We start from the raw sequence: 8205 nt of genomic DNA, 5'->3' as shown, positions 1-8205 counted from the left end.
CATATCTGCTGGCAGAGCATGCTGGAGCTTGTAGTTTCACAACACCTGGAGAGCCACAGGTTGGCCAGCTCTGCCCTATACCATTAAACTTGTTATATATTCTTCTACCTTTTGCTGTAACTCCTGGCAGTAAGGAGGGCAGTACGACGTTTGTCCACAGCTCATATAGTTCCCGCAGTAAGTCTATTATGTCCTAAAGCATAACAGGAAGCTGTAATAATAATCCCATTAAGACATAAGTAACAAATGCTGTGAGGATACATTTCTTTCAGACCTGAAAATATGTCGCCAGCTTGCAGCTCTCTAGGGCCTGGTCATTTTTAATTGCTTTAGTCTAATTCGATTCATTAAGTGAGCAGTTACAAGAGAAGAATGATTAATACTCCCAGGGCTCCGTGTAATGGGATAACGCAGACAGAAGAGACTTCTCGTACTCAGTTAAACACCTGCTCAGATAGACATATATCATAATGCCCCAGACTGTGAGCTCACTCTGAGCGCGGATCTCCGATACCTACGGACACTTCTATCTCTGGCCCTCAGAAGTGAACCTGTTAATTTAATGAGTGATGCATGGAAGCCACTGAATTAACCACATGAACAAGTATTAAAGATTTTATGCCCTTAAGTCTGATTATTGATTCACAGGCTCCAAAAAGATTTCTGCAAGGGTGGCGCTGCCATCCCAGAGAGGAGAAACATGCCAGGCGCTGAGTGTCACATGACTGTGTGCCCGCTGTCCATCCTGAAAGCAATTCCATAAAACTGGAAGGAAACAAAGATGCTAAAAATAGAATTTCTCATGAAATTCTTGTATATTTTTATTTTCTATAATTCATCTTTTACCATATGACTTTCCTCATCTATCAACTGCAAATACATCTCAGATTCTAAGTTATTCCACAAACTTCTGTCAACAGCTGATTATGTCTATTTTCTTCTTTCCAATCATTGTTACACTCATTTATTCTAATCATATTATATCAGCAGGGCCTGATTATCCATTAGGCTAACTAGAGTGCTAGACTTTAAAGTGTGTGTGTGTGTGTGTGTGTGTGTGTGTGTGTGTGTGTGTGTGTGTGTGTGTGTGTGTGTGTGTGTGTGTGTAGTGGGGGGGCATAATTTTGGAGGGTGTAAAACTGTGACAGGGAAAGGTATAATCTGAAATTAATTTTAAAATGTATGACAATAATTGCTCTCCAAAGTAAAAAGAAAATAGAAAAGAAAATGTAGTAAGGTTTTAAAGCTCCCATTGTAAATACTGAAGTCAAAGAGTCATCCATGGGCGGGTGTTTTAGGATAAGCGAGTAGAAGAAATGAGGACAGCGACAGGCGCAGGCGTGACATCGCCCTCCCCCCTCACATCGTCACCCTCAGTAGCGCTCGCTGATGCCTCTGCTTTGATATATAGTCATGATTTTAATAAAGACTAATTGAGTAGTAAAGATTGTCCTTTTTAAAAAGCCAAGTGGAGAAGAGTTTCAAAAACACAGGAACATAATCATTGGTGGGTGACTTATATCAGTCACTCTTCACTTCAATATAAACATTTACTTATAGCTGACATTATTTTATTTTACTAGTACTTACCTCACTGCTATAAGTCTTCTGCATCTCCAAAACACACACAGGAGCATTGCTCTGCCCCAGCAGCGCTATGGCCATGGTAGGGCAGGGTGTGGAGAAGCCATCAGATGGGTCACAGTTGCTCTTTTTAGTGTTTTACCTTTTGGGGTCCTGTCCTGTGCTGAAAGTCATGTGACACATTCTCAGGTGATCAGTCACAGTCAATGGTTTCCTACTGTGTGGTGATGTCACAGGAAGTGTATCAGGTGCACACTGAGCATGCTCCTGCCAATACATGGGCGGGTCATTCTCACATTAATACTCATGAATATTCATATCTGCCCAGAAGATGGCTGACTTCATGCAGACATGGAAACAGGTGAATACAGAAATATTGTGTGACTGTAACACACTGTAAATGTAACATAAGTGTTTAGTTTTAGTCTATCATGTATGTCACTTATTGCATAGTACACAAAATTATATATATATTTATATATCTCAGCAATAACCACTGACACTCAAAACAAGATTATATAAAAGTCAATATGTAGTTCACATCATACACTTCTTCCTTGTAAGGGGGCTGACAAATCTAGGAAACAAACCATATGGGCACAAGGGCACCTAATACTGTAGTAGTTTAAGGAACGTAGTCCAAAAACCATAGGTGTAAGTACAGGCGTACCAGGACTCAGCTTGAAAAGTGCTCTTCAAACCAGGACTCTGGATAGTGGCACTTGGAACATATATATTTCCTCCAATCTCGTGCATTCATACAAGAAAAGGGAGAAATACCAAATATAGTGCAGTATTGTCAGACCAGTGAAAGATCCAATATACAGCCCGATCCTCCTGAAGCCTGAGAGAGATGAAACGCGTTGAGTAGGGGTCCTGCATTAGCACCCTCATCCCTCATTGCAGAGCATCTGTACCCAGTTTTCATCTGTTGAGGTTTCCTGACATTTTATCCACAGAAGTGGGATTGAAGGACTCATTGGGGATTGCAGATATGTCTGATTCATATGTTTTATTGTGATCATGCATTTTATATGTCTTTGTTAATAAACTGGTATGTCATAAATACTACACTATATGGGACCATTTTGTTTCCTATATATCTGGTGGACGGAAGGACCCGGAAGTGAGCAGTTACAACCATCGATATTATACAGATAAGGTGGATAATTTTCTCTTTCTGGTACGCATATTAATGGTGACGGGCTGTATATTGGATCTTTCACTGGTCTGACAATACTGCACTATATTTGGTATTTCTCCCTTTTTTTGTATGAGTGCACAAGATTGGAGTAAATATACATGTTCCAAGAGCCACTATCCAGAGTCCTGGTTTGAAGAGCACTTTACAAGCCGAGTCCTGGTACGCCTGTACTTACACCTATGGTTTTTGGACTACTTTCCATAAACTACTTCAGTATTAGGCGCCCTTGTGGCCTTCTGCTTTGTTTCATATATATAATATATATTCCTGCCAAAATGTTGCCTTAGAAGTTAGAACAGAGGTTTCTACGCATACTTGCCCACTCTCCCGGAATGTCAGTTAGGTCTCCTGGCCTCTCGGGAGAGCAGGCTGTTCTCCCACATCCTGCCCATTTTGCATAATTTCCCCCTCCTTCCCCCCACACCTGTACATGTCATTACATCGCTGGGACATGGCCAAAATGATTCACCATACCCCACCTCCTTCTGACTTGGTGGTTGTCCTGGTTGTTTGTGAGGTATGATTATACCCATATATTTATGTCCAGTCTCTCTGTGGCTGCCAGGCTACAGGCTACGCATACAGGATTCTGACATAAAACACATCGATGCAAAGTAATCTTAAGGAAAATTCTCATGTGATGTTTGAAATCCATTGTCAGGGCCGGTGTCAGCAGGACAAGCCTTCTAGTGTCTTATGTCTGCCTCATTACCGTCTCCATAGACCATCCCCCTAATGCTTCATATTAATGATCTCATAAGACTGTCACAGCCACCAATAAACCCTCAGAGAATCTATTCACAAGTGAAGATAAAAAGCCTTTAATGTGACATGTTTGTTGGTAAGAAAGTTACGGACAGCAGAAATATTGACACATTTTCATGTGACAGAAAAAAAATAGACGTGTACATAAAACAGCCATTCACAAACGTTTGGGGCATATATTTTAGGTATGTAGATCAGACATATTGTACTCACAGACCTGTCTTCCTGTCAGTATGTACTCAATAAACAGGCCCCAGTATGCCATCACGTCACTGACAATGTGTTCCACAAATTTGTCATAACTAAACTGTTGTCTCCCTTGTGTGACATCTGTCCTGCATTTCTTTAAATCCCTAATCCACATAACACTAAACTAAGGGGTTGACTGCATCTCCTGCAGTCAAATAAGTAAAATAAAACGGCTTTAGGCAACGCTTTATTTTCAACATAAGGTGGCAGAAAAAATGGGCAAATTAATAAAAGAAAAAGTGAATTTCTCATACTGTGTCTATTCCAAAAAACTGTGTAAAGTGCATTTGTTCAGGAGTCTGAAGTATCTAATACCCAAACTGCTTTTTACTCTTGACACAATTTTATTTTATTCTTCATGGCAATGTTGAGAATTACTGCATTACAATGTATGACTGTCGGTAGAAATACTCCCTGTAGATGGTGACCCCGGTCTCTGGATACCATAAATGTAAATTCAGGGTGTAAGGTATATTTATGGAGACATGTACATAGGTGCCCTGATTGCTGCAGGCACTCTGTGCACCTCTTTGTGAGATCCCCTGCACTAGGCCACCTAGGAGCCCCCTTCCCCCAGCCACAGCATTAACCTGCATGTTTTACTGCTCCTGGAACTTCAGATTGATAGTAAACAAATTGTGCAAGTAAGAGAACTAAGAAGTGTTTTATTCAAGTGCCAGATATGTATACAAACGCAATGCTTGTTCAGAGGGTGAGGCACACAGATTGCATGATGGCACATAAACACTATTTTACTAGTACATTAGAACCAGGTGAATCCAGGTGTGTGCAAATCTCTATGACCGCTAATAGAGGCCTGCAGTTTGCATGTTCCAGTCGCACACATTGGCGGCATGTTTGTGCTTCGTAGTAAATGCAGTAACTGTCTTCCCATCGCAGCTGCACTGCATAGCGAAGACTAAGAATATTACTCTGTCACATAACTGGAGTGGTCCCGGTTTTAGCTCTGTCCTGTAGGGCCAGCTCAGGCCTGGAACATGACCTCAGGGTATCTGCAAGGTGAATCCGAGAGGCCTGCCTAATGCCACAGCCATGGGAATCTGTCACATAGTACAAAACCGGACAGTACCTAGAGGGTTAAGGAGCTTCCATTGCTCTAATTGCGTTCCTGTGTATTTCGGGATCCTCGTCTGTATGGGATAAGTTTTGTGGGAAACCACTCTGTATAAAACATCTATTCAGGCTTGTAAAGCTATCCTCACCCGCTGCCATTATACCCCAGCATGGGGGATTAGAAGCAGCCAATGAGATCATAACGCCCTTTCTTGCTGGGGGCTCGTGGGAGCACAACTTTGTAACCCCCCTATTATCTAACAGCCATTCATACATACGGCTTGTCATTCCCTCCTCCACACAGGCAGGGTTACTATATATCTGATCACCCACCTCCTCCCCCTACAATAATGTATTAGCTGAAATAAAAGGAACTAAGTTGTAGTGTTTGAGGCCTTTCAATGCGCAAACATAACATTTGTTACAACATAAATGTTACAAAGCTCCAAGTATTCATCTTAGAGTGAACATTAAAGTAGGTCTGGTTGTAAAATAGGGATCACAGGGTTCCGAATACACAACAGAGACAGCGGCCTCCAAATCACATCATTTGGGCAGCAATAAATCTATACAGACCACTGTAATATGTCAGTGGGAAACTACAGACTGGAGGTTATGGGGAAAGACTGTCGGAGAAACGAAAATGATGCCACATGTGCTCCCTGGGCAACTGTTTAATTGAAATACTTCCGGCCCTTTTATAGGATACTGTAAATTATTATTAACTCTGCTGCTGCTGGAGGTAAATTCCGCAACATGTAAAACACATGAGAGAAATTATAGCTGGAACTGAGACAAGATCATTTCAGATGCTGAACCCAGGAGATTGGTGAGAAGAAAAGAGCAAGTAAGCAGGAAAGTCATAGGAACCTGCCCTGCTGTTCAAAGTCTGTTGCAGAGTTTTTAGCAGAAAGTGCTTTTTATCCACCATGAGGAGTTGGCCTGAATAATCAGTGTGGTCTAACACCGTACGCACTATATTGCACACTGCTGTGGTTACTTCTCCAACAGTCGGAAAATTGAATTCACATCCAGATTTGAAGTCAGTGGAATGTACGACTTCCGGTGGTTGCACATCAGTAGTATTAAGGAAGGTAAAGTGTCCCAGGAACTGCCAGTTAGGCTCTTTGTTGCAAAGAAAAATCACACTACAGGGTCAGACATGGGTGTGGGGCGTACCATAAACTTGAGATTTGCACACCCTTTTTTCTGACGGAGGTCATGACTCTAGAGAGGTCAGAGGTCAGATCATGATAATAGGGAGTCAGCTTGGCATGCTAACTATTCCCTCACACGGCAGTGAGAAGTGAAGGCCATTAGGCTGTATGTACAATGTGAGGAGTATGAGCAGAATCCTTTTAGATAACAGGAAACAGGGGCTGTTACTACATAGCAGTTACATTGTATATAGCCAGGTCTCTGCATGATGCAGGATTTTGGAAGAAAGAAGGGATGGGATGAAGCTCTCACTCCTGTATCTGCTTCTTCCCCCCAATACAGCCGGTCTAATCTCAAGTAGAAATTCACTTCTTGCAATCTTTTTGTTTCACCAGCTTTCTGCAAATAAATGATTTATTCTGTTCCATATCTTATCATCTACCTTATCTCTACCATTCCTGTCTCTCTCTCCCCCTCATTCTTCCCTTCTTCTCTCACATTCATCAACGTCCTCCTGGCTCCTATTATACTCCCTTATCTCTCCTTATTATCCCCCTCTCGCTTTCCCTGGCTCTCGGATCCATACATTTTCACATCCCTTTTCTATATCCCCCATTTTCTGTATCCCACTAACTTTTCCTGCCGTACTTCCCCTTGTGGTAGGAATCCTGGGCCCGCAGCCCACCCCCCTCCTCACTGTGATTAGGTCATTGATAGCCCCTTTTGCACACACCGCCACAGAAGGAGGCACGGCTTTCTGCTCCAGATGTGTGGGGGATACAAGTGGAAAAGGGGATCTTGAGGGACAAAGGAACAGGTCACATGCTCCTGTCACCGTCTCTCATCACTACCTGCCTGGAGACACCGTCCCTCTCCCCTCGTCTTTACTCTTTTATCTGCTGTTCTTTGGTACTTCTTCCACCTTCTTCCTCACACCCCCACCCCCGCTTTTCCTCTTCTTTGAGGCTTCTCTGTGATACATATTGATGCAGGACACATCAAACAGACTCCTGCAGCATCTGATCTGGTTTAAAGTCTCTTTCATTTACAGTTCCCACTTACTGTGTCTAATTCAGGTCATATTGACTGAAGCATATCTACTCTGTGTAACTTCTTGCTCTGTGACAGTCTGTCTGCCCTACTTTTTGCCTGTGATACATGCCGTGCCATTAGCTCCACTCACTAATTGTATAACACTGTTTGTAATGTTAACTTTCCTGCCCTGTTACTCTTATCCCAAGTATGGCTCCAATGTTACTCCATCTCCTCACTCTGTCACGGACTGGGTAAAACTGATGACTACTTGCTGGTATTGACACTGCTGAACTAGGAGGCGCAGAATTTAATGCGCCTCTGGTCTTCTCCGGGGACCCCCGGAAGGAGGTATGGTTTTTGCTGTAAGAGACGCGCAGGTCGCGGTTCTCCATGCCAGCTACCAATGAAGTAGTGGGTCAACAGGCGTAGTCGTACAGTCCGAAATCAAGCTCTGTGGGATGCAAGGTACCAAGGGTTGAACCAAAAGCGTAGTCAGGAAGCCAGTTGTCAGATGCCAGTAGAGTATAATGGAGCCTAAAGGAATATCCAAAATCAGAGTCAGGAATAGCCAAGTCAGTAGCCAGGAGATCAGTCAGAATGCAGGAGCAAAACCTGAAGTGCTGGAGAATGATACTCTGGCACCCTAGTGGTGGCAGAGCTTCCTATAAATAGAGGAAGCAAGGCCCTGATTGGCCAGCAGTGGTTTCTGTGGTCAGGGCCCAGATGACCGCCGATAATACAATCTATTAGCGTCTCTTTGCCCAGCAATGGGACGCGGCAGCTGCTGCTCATGTGCCCGTCGGCCTAAATAGGAAGGAAGTGTCACATTGTTTGGCAACAGGACACGGCTCTGCAAAGAGGACAGGCGGACGTCACTGGCACCCAGCGGAAGTGCGGGGACGGTGCCTGACACACTACTCTTACTCATCCCATTGTTACTCCATCCCCTCATTGTCCTAACATCCATCCCAATATTACTCTAATCCACTCACTATCCTGTCACTTTCATCACAGTATTACTCTCATCCTGAGTGTTACTCTCATCCCCCACTTTCCTCTCACTCATCCCAATATTACTCTAATCCACACACTGTCCTGTCACTCTCATCACAGTATTACTCTCATCCTGAGTGTTA

The 8205-nt window shown here is 43.3% G+C and overlaps 1 long non-coding RNA gene across 1 annotated transcript in view; it reads left to right on the top strand.

Moving 5' to 3' along the window:
- Positions 1 to 1914: 1914 nt before the first annotated feature.
- The window catches only part of LOC142099919 (uncharacterized), a 44634-nt gene continuing 38343 nt past the window's right edge, over positions 1915 to 8205 (top strand). Inside the window, exon 1 of the long non-coding RNA XR_012678636.1 lies at positions 1915 to 1945. This is a non-coding gene — a long non-coding RNA (uncharacterized LOC142099919). The remainder of the gene's footprint in view (positions 1946 to 8205) is intronic.

Source organism: Mixophyes fleayi, chromosome 8, assembly GCF_038048845.1.
Source record: "Mixophyes fleayi isolate aMixFle1 chromosome 8, aMixFle1.hap1, whole genome shotgun sequence".
Classification (NCBI taxonomy): domain Eukaryota; kingdom Metazoa; phylum Chordata; class Amphibia; order Anura; family Limnodynastidae; genus Mixophyes; species Mixophyes fleayi.
Note: the sequence above shows the minus strand (reverse complement) of the source record. Positions and strands in the feature narration are given on the sequence as shown.